This window comes from Suncus etruscus, chromosome 1 (genome assembly GCF_024139225.1).
Source record: "Suncus etruscus isolate mSunEtr1 chromosome 1, mSunEtr1.pri.cur, whole genome shotgun sequence".
Lineage (NCBI taxonomy): Eukaryota > Metazoa > Chordata > Mammalia > Eulipotyphla > Soricidae > Suncus > Suncus etruscus.
This window is the reverse complement of record NC_064848.1, coordinates 32,357,193-32,372,243: the sequence shown is the minus strand read 5'-3', so window position 1 is coordinate 32,372,243 and position 15,051 is coordinate 32,357,193.

The following is a 15,051-nucleotide window of genomic DNA, read 5'->3' as shown; positions in this document are numbered from 1 at the left end:
ACTAGGTTCATTTTTCTGTACTATGCATGACCGCTAGAGATGCTATATAGCGGTGACAATGGCAACAAGGTGGTGGATGAGTTTAAGGCATTTAAAAGGGAATCACCACAAGTCTAGAAGCATGCTAATCTTTAAATTTTATTTTTTCAGTAGAGCTTACCTCTTGCAGTGCTTGGAGCCCAGAATTCACTCCTGGTGATGCTTGTGGGTGAAGAGGTGGCATACAGTGCTGAGGGCTGAACTGGGCCTCACCTAAGCTCAAAGTGTACTTCACTTCTTTGCTCTCTCTGGCCCCAAGTGTAATGATCATTTTCCTGTGGAGCCTTTTTTATTGCTCAATGTGGACTCACATGATGTTCAAGCTGATCAACTTGTTTTCTGCCCCTGCAAGGGTGTTTTCAAAATGTTGGTAATCTTGGAGACCCAGATGGTCTGAACCTTTCCATAATAGATTGTAGACCACACTCAGCCTTGGTTTCTTGTAGAACCTGTTGTACACAAACCCCTGGCTCTGGACCAGTCATTCACAGGAAGTGACTACAGAGATATGAAAAATTGCATCTACTTTTCATTACCTTCTTAAAAGATAGCAAAAACTACGGTGAGACTCATGAGTCCTTAAGAGGGTTGTGTGTCTAGTGATAAGAGATAAATGTTTACCAAAAAGCCATCCATTCAAGATTTATATGGAGGTGACATTTTCTTTAATGGGGACAAACTCAGTGCTTCTTGACTCTGTGCTCTGACATTGTCCCCTGGAAGTGTTCAAGTTACCATACGTAATACTGGGATTTAAACTAGGTTTACAGTTGAAGCCTCAAGGTTAAGATTAAGACAGGCACCTTAATCTCTATTCTTCTCTGGCCCATTTTGATGATTTGTTTTTGGTCTAGTCCCAGTGGTACACAGAGGCTATTCCTGGCTTAGTGTCAGGGATTGTTTTAGAGGTACTTGGTACTCCATGAGGTAGCAGGGATTGGAGCTGGGCCTTCTATGTGCTTTAGCCCACTGAGTTACTTTTGGCCTCAGCAAAGTGACTTCAAGTGGTTTCCTCCAGGCAACCCACAACATCCCTTTGCATTTTGTGACTAGTATTAGTTATTCAGTGTGACATGGGAAATTCCTGATGAAATTTCTTTCTTGTGCATATCATGTGATCTGGGTTTCCTAGAACTTTTTTATCCTCTAATCACTACACTTTTGTTTAAAATGTTAATTTTACTTATATGTTGGGTAAAAAGGTTGATGCCATTCTCTTGAAGTTCATTTTAGTCTGATTTATTCCTTTTTGTCTAGATTTGTTTTATTATAAACTCTGTAGCGACTTTTTTACTTTTCTTGAAAGTAATGGGGGCAGTGTGTGGATAAATTCTTACTCTCTCTTTCCTTTTTGACACTGTAGTTTGCACTGTTGTTAATTAAGGGGTATCATGCATGTTAATTTATTCTTTTTCAGCACCCAATTTTTTTCCAGAGTGTTCATTTCCTTCTATGACAATGGTCATAGTGGACTCCTCTCTGCCCTAAATCTTTATACCAAGTTTCTTATCATGTACTGGCCCTCCTGGCCCTCATCTCTATTATTACCATACTATCTTTCATTTTTCTTATATCCCACAAATGAGTATGATTATTTTGTTTGTTTGTTTGTTTGTTTTTGGGTCACACCCGGCAGCACTCAGGGGTTACTCCTGGCTCTATGCTCAGAAATCACCCCTGGCAGGCACAGGGGACCATATGGGATGCTGGGATTCGAACCACTGTCCTCAATGTAAGGCAAATGCCTTACCTCTATGCTATCACTCCAGCCCCTAGTAAGATTATTCTGTGTATTCTTCTTCCTATGACTCATTTCACTCAGCATAGTACTTTCCATATCCATTCATATCCATATCCATCCAGTATAAGCAAATTTCATGACTTCATTTTTCCTAACAGTTGCAATTGTATATTTCATTGTGTAGAATAGATGAACCAGTTTCTTTTTTCTTTTTGTAGTTTGGTTTTTGGGCCACACCGGTGATGCTCAGGGGTTGTTCCTGGCTGGCTATGTGCTCAGAAACTGCTCCTGGCTTGGGAGACCATATGGGATGTTGGGGGATTGAATCGCGGTTTGTCCTAGGCTAGTGCGGGCAAGGCAGAGGCCTTACTGCTTGAGCCACTGCTCCGGCTCCGAACCATTTTCTTTAACCACTCATCTGTTCTTGGGCATTTTGGTTGCTTCCAGATGCTGGTATGACAAAAACTCAATCATGAACAATTTTGTAACCATAGTGCTTAAATAAAGTAATTATTAAAATAAAAAAAAGAATTTCTATACTGAGACCAAGTGATCATTTGCCTTGCATTTGGCTGACTCAGATTGGATTCCCTGCATCCCCTGAGTGTCCCAGGAATAATTTCTGAGTGTACAGCCAGGAGTAACCCCTGAGTGCTGCTGGGTCTGGGTAAAAAAAAAACCCAAACCCAAACAAAAAACAACCAAAACCAAATAAAAACAAACAAAAACAAGCAAACAAGAAAAAAAGAATTTTTATACTGCTGCCTGGTATGAGATTTTTTTTAAAAATGGAATGCCTCATACTTATTTTTCTTTAATGTGTAACAATTTTTGTTCAGATCTGTAATATCAGAAACTGAAAATATTCCCCAAATAAATCTTTTTTTTTTTTTTTCATTTTTGGGCCACACCCGTTTGACGCTCAGGGGTTACTCCTGGCTATGTGCTCAGAAATCGCCCCTGGCTTGGGGGTACCATATGGGACACCGGGGGATCGAACCGCGGTCTGTCCTACGCTAGCGCTTGCAAGGCAGACACCTTACCTTTAGCGCCACCTTCCCGGCCCCTCCCCAAATAAATTGAGCATAAAGAATGAAGTGAATGTACTTGAAACTGTGACCCAGGAAGAAAGAACACTCTGTTCCTACACACCTATCTATTTCTCACCTGCATTGAGATGTTTGTGATAGGCATTTCTGACATTTCTTCATAGCTTTTTCATCTAGGTGTGTACACTTTCAAAATATACTTAGCCTTTTGTCTGCTTTGATTTTTTGTTTGTTTTTGTTTTTTTGGGTCACACCCAGCAGCCTCAGGGGTTGCTACTGGCTCTACCCTCAGAAATTGCTCCAGGCAGGCTTGGGTGACCATATAGGATGCTGGGATTCGAACCAACGACCTTATGCATGCAAGGCAAATGCCTTACCTCCATTCTATCTCTCTGGCCCCTGCTTTGATTCTTTTATAATTTTTTTTGTTGTTGTTGTTGTTATGTTTTGCCCCCACACCTAACAAGTGATCAGGGATTGCTTCTAGTGGGCTCAGGGTACCATATGGGGTGCTGGGGTTTGAACCCAGTTTGGCTGAGTGTAAAACAAGTACCCTATCTTCTGTTCTATCCTCTGGTCCCTGCCTACTTTTATATTTTACTTCAAGGTAGATAATTCTGTGCTTTCTCAGCTTTGTGAGACCCCTCCATTGACAGTAGTTTTGTTCTCATTACTTTAGAGTCTATTCCATTATGGTCTACCCAAGCATAGACAATTATTTTTTTTCATAATAATATCTTTTTGTTTTGTTTTGTTTTGGTCACATCCAGCAGCTCTCAGGAGTTTCTCCTGGCTCTATGCTCAGAAATCGCTCCTGGCAGGCTCAAGGGACCATAAGGATGCTGGAATTTGAACCACTTTCCTTCTGCATGCAAGGCAAACGCCCTACTTCCATGCTATCTCTCCAGCCCAATAATTGGTTTTTTTTTTTTCTGTTTTTTCGGGCCACACCCATTTGATGCTCAGGGGTTACTCCTGGCTAAGTGCTCAGAAATTGCCCCTGGCTTGGGGGGACCATATGGGACGCTGGGGGATCGAACTGCGGTCCTTCCTTGGCTAGTGCTTGCAAGGCAGACACCTTACCTCTAGTGCCAACTCGCCGGCCCCCAATAATTGGTTCTTAATGTTCCTTATTGCAAGTACAAATTATATAAAGAGCTCCCTTCCTTTCTGGGAACTACCATAGTTATTTCTATATATAGGATGATTGAATTTTGTTAGGTTTTGTCAGTTGGTTTGCTTTAGGCATTCATAGTCATTTTGAGAGAAACATGTGCAGTAATGGGAATTATTTTTCCTTTCAGCCTTATTTTACTCAGCAGCATCATTTCAAGTTCCATTCATGGTGTCCTGAAAGGCACACTTGTTCTTTTTTGTGGTAGAGGGAGTTTGGACCACAGCTGGCTGTCCTCAAGATTTACTCCTGACTATGCTCAGGGGACATATCTGATGCTAGAGATCTAATCCCTGAATTGTCTTTCTGGCCATAATTTTCTTTTTTAATGCCATAATATTATTTCATCAAGATCATATATCACAACTTCTTATCCATTCATCTGTTGATAACATTTAGCTTGGTTACATGTTTCAGCTATTATTAATAAAGTTGCTATGAAAATAGAGGGCAAATATCCTTGAATGCATGTTTTCATATTCTTTGGCTAAATGTCTAGGATTGATATAATTTATTTTTCAGCAAATATTTATCGAGATAAATGCCCCTTAGGTTCTCTTCTAAGCTCTTGAAAAACATAACTGAATGAAACTGATACATATCCTGTCTCCTTGGTGATTTTGGTCTAGTGTGTATGTACAGGGGCATAATAAACTCAAATATAAGAGAGTTAGTTAAGGAGAAATAAGTATTTTGGGAAAAGAAAAGGTAGATTGGGGAAGAGACTCATGCTTGCAATTTTATTTTGTTGTATTTGGTTTTTGGACCATACCTGGTGGGTTCAGGATTTATTCCTTACTTAATTCTTAGGCATCACAACTGGTGGGATTGAAGGGAGGTATTATGGGATATTGGGGACAAAACTGGATTGGCTGCATGCAAGGCAAGCTCCTTGCCCACTACTACATCTCCAGGTTGAAGTGATATTTAGGCAAGGTTGTAAAGTAGGGAAGGAGGAAACTATGTGGATTACTGGGAAAAGTTTCACATGGGAGAATTAATTAGTAGTGGAAGAGTGCTGGGGCGGTGGGAGTGGGAGGCCAGAATAGTGGTGTGTCATTTGGGATCTTATGGGTACTGCATGGCTTTGGCTTCTACTCTAAGTCAAGTGGGCAAAGATACTTGCATATTAACAGGATTGTCACATTTGCTGTTGTGTTAAAAATAGAACTTGAGGGACTGAAGCAATAGGACAGTGGAGAGGGCATTTGCCTCATGCAATCAGGTGCAAGCCCTAAATACTGCTGCATATGGCTCCCAAACAAAAACAAAAATGAAAAAAAAAATAAACAAAAGAACTGGAGAAAGGAAAAAACAGAATGAAATAAAAAAAGATCAAGAGGGCCCGGAGAGATAGCATAGCGGTGTTTGCCTTGCAAGCAGCAGATCCAGGACCAAAGGTGGTTGGTTCGAATCCCGGTGTCCCATATGGTCCCCTGTGCCTGCCAGGAGCTATTTCTGAGCAGACAGCCAGGAGTAACCCCTGAGCATCGCCGGGTGTGGCCCAAAAACTAAAAAAAAAAAAAAAAAAAAAAAAGATCAAGAAACTGGTAGGAATTGTTGAAGACCTAGGTGGCTTTGACTCTGGGTTGTAGTGTGGAGGCGAGTTTGTATGACTATAGAGAGCCAATGGGCTTCTAATGAAATTGGTGTCGTAGATGAGAGATCAAGAGGTCAGAGATACCTGAATGAGAGAGACTGCTGTGTGTGTTTGTGTGTGTGTGTGTGTGTGTGTGTGTGTGTGTGTGTGTGTGTGTGTATGTGTGTGTGTGGTACGCCTAGTGGGAAGAATATGTACTTAGTTGGGGCCAGGTTGAACTGTCAGTCAATTGTGTGGAAATAGGAGGAAGGCACGTAAAGAGTGTCTGAGAGTCTGGGCTTTGAGAAAGAATTTGAGTTGGTGATGTGGGCATGAATTTTGGGATACTTCTAATTAAGATGATATTTAAAGCCACGAGACCAGGTGAATTGGTCAGGAGAGACTAAGCAGAGAGACCAAGATTTGAGTCTAACTTTCCTGAGTTCCAGCATCTTCTTAGGAAGAAATGAAATAATGCTTGTCATGCCTACTTCGTAGGTGTTTCAAGCCTTGGAGGAACTGTGCAAATGCTCCAACATTCTATAGAGGCTCACTGCAGCCATGGGACTGGGAAGCATGGAAGATGGCAGAAGCAGTGGATAAATAGTGCCAGGAGACAGTCACCAGGGGGTTTTCTTTCTGCACCTAGAATGAAGACAGAACTTCAGCATGGAAGGGAGTCATTGACTCAGGATCTATAGCATTAAAGCAAACACCAGAATCTGTGGATGTTTTAACTTGGGGTTAAATAATGCCTACACATGGATCAACTGGGGAAGAGAAAGGATCTTGTGCATGGTAAAAAAAAAAAAAAAAAAAGAAGGGAGGGAGGAATAAAGGGGAAGAAAAGGAAAAGGAGGGAGGAAGAAAGCAACAAAGGAGAGAAGATGGGACAGAAGGAGGACATGAAGAGGAGGGGAAGGATCTTAGGCTCATTTGCTCCTTCACCTGGAGGTTTATATAGAAGGAGGGGGAAAGATCTAGAATCAGGGCAAATAGATAGGCGGTAGATGTATGTGGAAACAAATAAGGAAATGGCAGTGAGCACTAACAGCTTTTTTTGATGTCTGTGTTTGGTGCCCTTGGGATTATTACTGGAAATCTCTTATTATTTTTTCAGAACTTTAGACTGGAATGGGTACAGAGCCTATCTGTGTCAGGAGGAGTCATGTCAAGGGAAGCAAATGAAGAGAGTCTATGTCCATGCTATCTAGGGACTTGGGGAGAACCCTCTTAAATATTTCCTAGAGGGGGCTAGAGCGGTCGCACAGCAGTAGGGCATTTGCCTTGCACGTGCTAACCAAGGATGGACTGTAGTTAGATCCCCTGGCTTCCCATATGGTCCCCCAACCCAGGAGCAAGTTCTGAGTGCATAGCCAGGAGTAACTCCTGAGTGTCACCAGGTGTGACCCATAAAGCAAAAAAAAAAAAAAAAAAAAAGAAAGAAAGAAAGAAAAAAAATTCCTAGGATCCTTTCTGGCAATGAAGACTTGTGGCAACTAGCTTTAGGTAAATAATACTATGTTGTCCTCTGTAACATTGGTCTCTCAGTAGGATTCAGGCCTTCCAAATTGTGGGTCTTGCTTTAGCTCTGAATTCACTAGAAAGAAAAGACTCCCCAGGCATTTGGTCTTGTGCTTTTGATGGGGGACAGAAAGAGGGGGACAATCTGAGGCTTCTCTCATTTTACCTTTGGGGACTAGCATATGTAACTTCAGAACAACTCTCAAGTGCTTGAGGTTCATCAAATATTTATTGTCAGCAGATGGTAGCTAGGAGTAAAAGAACTGCTCTCAATTTCTGAAGAACCTTTTAGAAATCATGATATGGGGGAGAGGGAAAGATTAAAGCTCCTAGTTCAGTGCCCTCCTTTTATGCTCTGGGCCAGACCTCATGGCTTTTACACCAAGTTCAAAGGGCCCTTTATCAGGCCCTCCTAACCTTCAGAGATGGGACCCTTGCTATTTCTCTAGTTGTTCACTAAAGGTTCAACTTTGAGAAACAAGAGGATGATGCCTTGGTCTGTGGTAGCTGCAGAGGAGAAAGGAAGGTGTGGCATGTCATAGCAGGGACTCAGATCTGTGAGCCAGTTGAAGACTGACATTTCTTCAGAATGAACTCACCCCCCCCATTCATTTTTACCTTGGCGGATATTTGGAAAAAGTAATGTATCTATTGAGACAGAGAACCCCACCTTTCCTATTTCCCTTAAGAAACCTTATTTGTAAGTCTGATGAATCAAAAGAAAGTGGTTCCATCATGATCCAGGTGGAGGGAGCTATGGAATAGACTGGACTATACTGCAGAGAGAAGTCAGCCTAGAGGACTCACGTACTTCCTCAGGTGTCAGTTCTGAGTCTGAAGCTTCTGGGACACAAGGGCACTGCACCTCATTAGGGCACAACTTCATGTGGGGAAACCCTGAGAGACACCTATGTCTAGACACCTTAGTTCTGCCAAGCAGGTTCCATATCAACCTAGAAATGGAATTTCATTTGTGTATGTACATTGCAAATGAGTGAATTTTGTTTTACAATGGCTGGAACTCATGTATGCATGAGTGTGAGTGTATGGCTGACACCTTGAGAAGGCAAGGAAGAAGAAGGAGACAGGGAGAGGCAGAATGAGAAAAGGGGGGAGAACTTAAAGGAGGAAGGAGGCAGAGAGAAGGATGAGGGGTAGTACTGACTAGGGAGACAACTCATAATAATCTCACAAGATACACCAAGAAATTGTGGTTTATTCAGCCAAAGAAAGGCAAGATAATTCCTGGTACCAGATCCTTACTATTTATTCAGTTCCAGACTGGCTAGTACCTAAATCTCTAACCATAGGACACTTTTACCCTAAGACAATCTCAATGAACTTACATTTTTAGAGTGATCTGGGATCTCATATGAGTAGCTCAGGGTCCCAGCTCAGCTGGCCTCTTTTCTGCAGAACCTGCTGGGTGACAAGAGAGGGAAGGACAGACATTCTGACAACAACCCTGTCCAAGCAAAATTTGTCAGGCACAATACTTAGACAAATAGATAAAAACTGAAGTAAAGAAAAGACCTGTTTCAGATAAGCGGTGGAATATTTTGACAGAGAAAGACATTTCCTATAATGTCAGCACCAGGGCTTTTGACTCCTGGATAAGTAGGGGCATATCTTCCTGCAGTGAGGAGAGTTGCAGTGGAAGCTGCTGGCTTGCTGGGAGGCTGCACACCTGAGCAGTTAGTTACCTGAGCTGCTGGCTTTTTTGGGTCTGCACTAGGTTATTAAGTCCATGACACTTGGCCGCTTGGAGACTGTGGGCCAGTGGGGAGGATAATCAGCAAGGCACTGGGTCTAGAAAGCCACCAGCATGCTACATATATATTTTTTTTCTGCAGAAAAGATAGTGTCAATACTCTGAGATGGTTGTGTGGTAGGAAGGAGAAGACATAGCTTTTTTTTGAACTGTATTGGCAGTTGTGGTCTATTAGCTACTGTGAAAGCCACTCAAAAAGCTGGGAATCTGTCTTGTGTGTGACTCCTCTGTACTTTTTCTCTGTAAATCTCTAAGTTTCTCATATTATAGATTTCTCTGGCATCTTCCAGCTCCTGCCTTCCGGTCTTTCCTCCCTTCTCCCTAGTCTGGTGCATTTGCACCCCAGTTTTTCTTTCTTAAAAATTAGAACACCATGATCACAAAGTTGTTCATAATACAGATGTTTCAGGCATTAAATGTTCCAACACCAATCCCATCACCAGTGTGACCTTTTCTTCACCAATATTCTGTTTCCCACCCACTCCCTTATGCACAAATTTATTTCATATTATTACAACTCAAAAGCAAATGGAATTGTAAAAACTTAGATCAATAAAAGTTAATTTGTGATAATTATTATATCTCTCAGTGGTGTTAGTGAAGTCATTGTGTTGAGGATTTAGTGGGTTGGTTGATGCCAGTTGATTGATTGATTGATTCTTCTGTGCTCATTGGTTTCAATGCAACTTTTCCATTCAATTTGCTGTGATCTTACTGGGCTAAAAGTACTAAAATTTGAAGGTGTCATATGGTTTCAGATGTCCAGGATGTTATAGAACTGGAACCATTTAGTGTCTTGGCAGTTTGATTAGACTCACTGTGGAGCTGGGCAGTTTCTATATTGAAGGGTGTTGAGTGTGGCTGTGGACAGTCAGAAAGGGCAATCTACTTTACCCATTCCAAGAAGGACCCAGAGTTGTCAACCCAGACCAGTCAACCAGAGAAGAGTCAATGACATCATGTTTGTTTCCTGATTACTTTACAGATGGGTCATTTTCCTGATGGCAAATTGGTGGGTGTGAGAAGTGTGTGTTTGAGTTTGGTGGGGAATCTATTCATCCCATTCCAAGAATACTCCAGAATTTTCAATGTGCAGATTGTCCCATCTGTCAAGATACAAATGCTTATTGTTCTTTTTTGAGGTTGGTGTGGAGCTGGGCTTTTTCTTTATTGGATGGTATTGGGAGTGACTAAAGAATGCTGTGCCTCCAGACAGAAAAAGGAATCTACCTTTCCCTTTTCTGAGAAGGCCCCAGGATTGACAGTCCTGGACAGTCTACCTGGGAAGATTCAATGACATCATATTCTTTTCTTAATTAGTTGTGTAGCTGGGATGTTTCTTTGCTGGCCTGTCCAGTCTTCATTGCCCCCCCACCCCCATTTAGAAGACAGTCTAATCCCAATAAGTGATGAGAATTTATGCACATTTCTTCTAAATTGTCCATCTCCCTAGCCTGATCTTTTACTAAATGCACTACAGGTTCCTGGCTGCCATGGCTTCCTCTGTGCTGTGGGATTCAGGCATCATCCATGCCTTTGTGTCCTTTACCCAAAATATTGTGTTACCTGTCATTGTTACTTGTCTCCAGAACTGCCAGCCACCACCTCCTGCCACACACATACTGCTCTCCTCCCTATTGGTGCCTTCTTTACATGTCCATCCACAAGACTTTTTCTCCTTCACTTTCATTATCCTCTCCTGGATCTCAGTCAGGATTTCAAGACTTTTGCCATTAGACATTAATTATTTTTTTAATTATCTTTATTTAAACACCGTGATTACAAATATGATTGTAGTTGTATGATTTCAGTCATGTAAAGACTTCACCAGTGCAACATTCCCACCACCAATGTCCCAATTCTCCCTCCTCCCCACCCCACCCATACCTGTACTCGAGACAGGCTTTCTACTTCCCTCATTCATTCACATTGTTAGGATAGTTCTCAATGTAGTTATTTCTCTAACTGCACTCATCACTCTTTGTGGTGAGCTTCATGTCATGAGCTGCACCTTCTAGCCCTCATCTCTTTTGTCTCTGAGAATTATTGCAAAAATATCTTTTATTTTTCTTAAAACCCATAGATGAGTGAGACTATTCTGCATCTATTTCTCTCCCTCTGAATTATTTCACTCAGTATAATAGATTCTATGTACATCCATGTATAGGAAAATTTTATGACTTCATCTCTCCTGATGGCTGCATAGTATTCCATTGTGTATATATACCACAGTTTCTTTAGCCACTCATCTGTTTAAGGGCATCTTGGTTGTTTCCAGAGTCTGGCTATTGTAAATAGCACTGCAATGAATATAGGTGTGAGGAAGGAATTTTTGTATTGTATTTTTTTGTTCCTCGGGTATATCCCTAGGAGTGGTATAGCTGGATCATATGGGAGCTCAATTTCCAGTTTTTGGAGGAATCTCCATATCGCTTTCCATAAAGGTTGGACTAGATGGCCTTCCCACCTGCAGTGAAAAGAGTTCCTTTCTCTCCACATCCCTACCAGCACTGCTTGCTCTTATTGTGATGTGTGCCAATCACTGTGGCGTGAAGTGGTACCTCATAGTTGTTTTGATTTGCATCTCCCTGATGATTAGTGATGTGGAGCATCTTTTCATGTGCCTTTTGGCCATTTGCATTTCTTCTTTTACAAAGTGTTCATTTCTTCTCCCCATTTTTTGATGGGGTTAGTTTTTTTTCTTGTAAAGTTCTGTCAGTATCTTGTATATTTTAGATATTAGTCATTTATCTGATGGGTATTGGGTAAATAATTTCTCCCACTCAGTGGGTGGCTTTTAATTAGTGACAAAACCCTATTTATTTAAGCACTGTGGTTAAAAAAATTGTTCATGGTTGAGTTACAGTCATACAGTGTACACCACCATTCTTTACTAGTGCATTTCTTTCTTTCTTTTCTTTTTTTTTTTTTTTTTTTTTTTGGTTTTTGAGCCACACCCGGCGGCGCTCAGGGGTTACTCCTGGCTGTCTGCTCAGAAACAGCTCCTGGCAGGCACGGGGGATCATATGGGACACCAGGATTTGAACCAACCACCTTTGGTCCTGGATCGGCTGCTTGCAAGGCAAACACCCGCTGTGCTATCCGGGCCCTCACTAGTGCATTTCTACCACCAATTTTCCCAGTTTCTTTCCCACCCTCTCCAACCTTCTCCCACCTTCCTCCCTGCCTGCCTCTGTGGCAGTAGCCCCTGAGCACTGCTGGGTATGACCCAAAAACAAACAAACAAACAAACAAAAACCCTTTCTCTTTCTCTCTACGCCCTCTCTTACTTGGTTGCTCTTTGCTCTCTAATTTTTTGAAAATGTGGTTTGCACTATTGTTAATGAAGGGCTACCATGCTCACTTTATCTCACTTTATTCACTTTATCCCCTTTCTTTCTTTTTTTTTTTTTTTTTTTTTTTTGGTTTTTGGGCCACACCCGGTAATGCTCAGGGGTTACTCCTGGCTATGTGCTCAGAAGTTGCTCCTGGCTTGGGGGACCATTTGGGACACCGGGGGATCGAACCGTGGTCCGTCCAAGGCTAGCGCAGGCAAGGCAGGCACCTTACCTTTAGCGCCACCGCCCGGCCCCACTTTATCCCCTTTCAACACTCAATTCTCTCCACATTTTCTATGCCATCCACTTCCCCTTCCCCATACTTGCTTGTCACGTGAAGAGATTTAAGTAGAGCTGGTATGTTTGTTTGCTTTTTGCCACACCCAATGGTGGTCAGAGGCTACTCCTGATACTGTGCTGGGGGCATTGCTTCTAGTGGTGCTTAGGGGATCATGTGAAGGTGGCGGTGCCTGTATTGAACCTTGACTTCATGGGTACAAAGCCTGTGCTACCTCTCTGAAGAGTTGGTAAGCTTTTTTCCCTCAGGTAGCAACTCTGTTTATCTCTGTTAGGGTCCAGCTCCAGGTGAATGGGTCACCATAAGGATTAAGAAAACTACACAAGGGGCCAGAGAGATAGCATGGAGGTAGGGCATTTGCTTTGCATGCAGAAAGACGTTGATTCGAATTCCCACATTCCATATGGTTCCCTGAGCTTACGGAAGTGATTTCTGAGTATAGAGCCAGGAGTAACCACTGAGTGCTGTCCGGTGTGACCTAAAAACAAAAACAAACAAACAAAAAAGAAAACTACACAGATACTAGAAAGAAATCATGAGGATCAGGGGTTGACTGTCTAATGGACATAGAGCCCCAACTGTCCTCTCTGTTGGATATTTATTGTTCAGCAATAATCTGTCATAGGAAGAAAGGTAGATAAAAAAACAGATACTTAATCAATACTAACTAAATCTAAGTGGTTTACAATCGCATAAGGGAGATTGTAAACCTAAATACCTAACTTTTAATGTTTTTCTCATTTATCTTGTTGCATTATAGCCACTTTAGGGGGGCAGAAAAACAGCTTGTTTTATCTTCTAGACCCAGAAGTGTCGTCCCTCCCAGTAGTACTACAGGTGTGTACTATGCATTTGTTGATTAAACAAACAAACAGTTGAAGGCAGAGCTGAGTGGATTCCACAAACTCACGGTAGAGACACCCATTTGCCTCCCCTTTCATCACTTCTCATTGCGTCAGCTTGCAGCTTGTTTCAGCTCTGCATCGTCAGGCAGCCTAAATCAAAATGGATTATTCTGAAAGCAGTCATCCCTTGAAACCACAGCTCTCTCTACAATTCTAATCTCTAGACCCAGACCCCACCCTTCTGAATCATAGCTAGATGAACTGAAGGAGCACTGTTCAGCATTGTGTCCTCAATATTCTTCCCCCTGCAGGCACAGCTGACCTAGCTTGCCTTTGATCCAAGATTCCATTCCCACCCCACTCGCATTTCACCAGTGCATCTGATTGGTTGGTTGGTCCAGACCTTGGCCTGGACTGGTGGTCGTCTGAATTCCTTTTCCTTAAGCACATAAGTCCCTCCTATGTTGACAGAGCTTTTCTTTGGAGAAGAACTCTGCTGCTGATGTATATATATTTTAGTGGCAACCTCTTGGCATTTCCACTGTGATTAAATCTTTCTCTTCACCCACTTGTCAGTTGCCCTCGTCTTTCCTGCCTCGCTGCACTCTTTTTCTGAGTGTCTTCATTTGCTTTTCACCCTCATTTGCTTTTCCTACTTGTCACACCTGCTGGTGTGCTAGCCCAGGCTACTAGCGTGCTAGCTCTAAGTCACAGTAGAATCACATATCCATGAGCAAATCTGGCGTGCTTCAACCTTCTGCATGATAGACCCCTTTCTTTAGCTCCTAATGCCTGTCCTCTTCCCTCCGTCAAATCACAGCATCTTTATCTCAGAAACCTTTTCTCTTAAATATTCTCCACACTTTCACCAGAGAGATCTTTGTTTACTTATGTTTCGTTTTTGTTTGGGATTCTCTCCCTGCTGTGCTCAGGGCTACTCACAGGCTCTGGATTTGTTGGTTGCTCCTGACAACCTGGCAATCATAGCCTAACATCCTGCAGGCAATGCAAGCTGGGCTTTGATCAGGTTGATAACACTATCAAATTCCTCTTTGACCCCCAGAGATCTTTTTTTTTTTTAATATATATATATATTAATAATATCTTTGTTTAAACACTTTGATTACAAATATGATTGTAGTTGGGTTTTTTAAAGGCTTCTGGTTCCTGTCACATCACTGCTCTGCTAAATATTCTTCCAAACCTTACCTTGTTCTCTGGTGCCAAGATCACATTTGAAGATTGTTGAAAGAAGGCCTACAAAGGCTTCTTCTGATCCCACAGCCTGTGCACTTGTTATTTTCTCTGTCTGAAACAGTTCTGCTTTTTCAGCTGTAAGTCCAGGCAATCCCTTTTTTACATAACCTACATGGCATCTACTCCAACTAGTTCTCATGGTTTCTGAAAGTATCCCTACTAGAGCATTTGTTATGCTTTTTAATTATATATTTACATGGTCATTCATTAGTGTGTCTTCCTCTCTAGGTTTAGTGAGGTCCCAGAACAGAGACCATGTCTGTATTGCTCACCATTTTATTGAGCCTTGTGATTAACATGGGACAAGTACTGCATACATATTATTAGCTGGAGGCAACAGCCCTAGCAGGATCCTACCTGTTCAGACTCACAGGATAATTTATGAGCATGTCCTAGGTCTGATGTCTGCCATCACTTATATTCTCCATGGATTCCA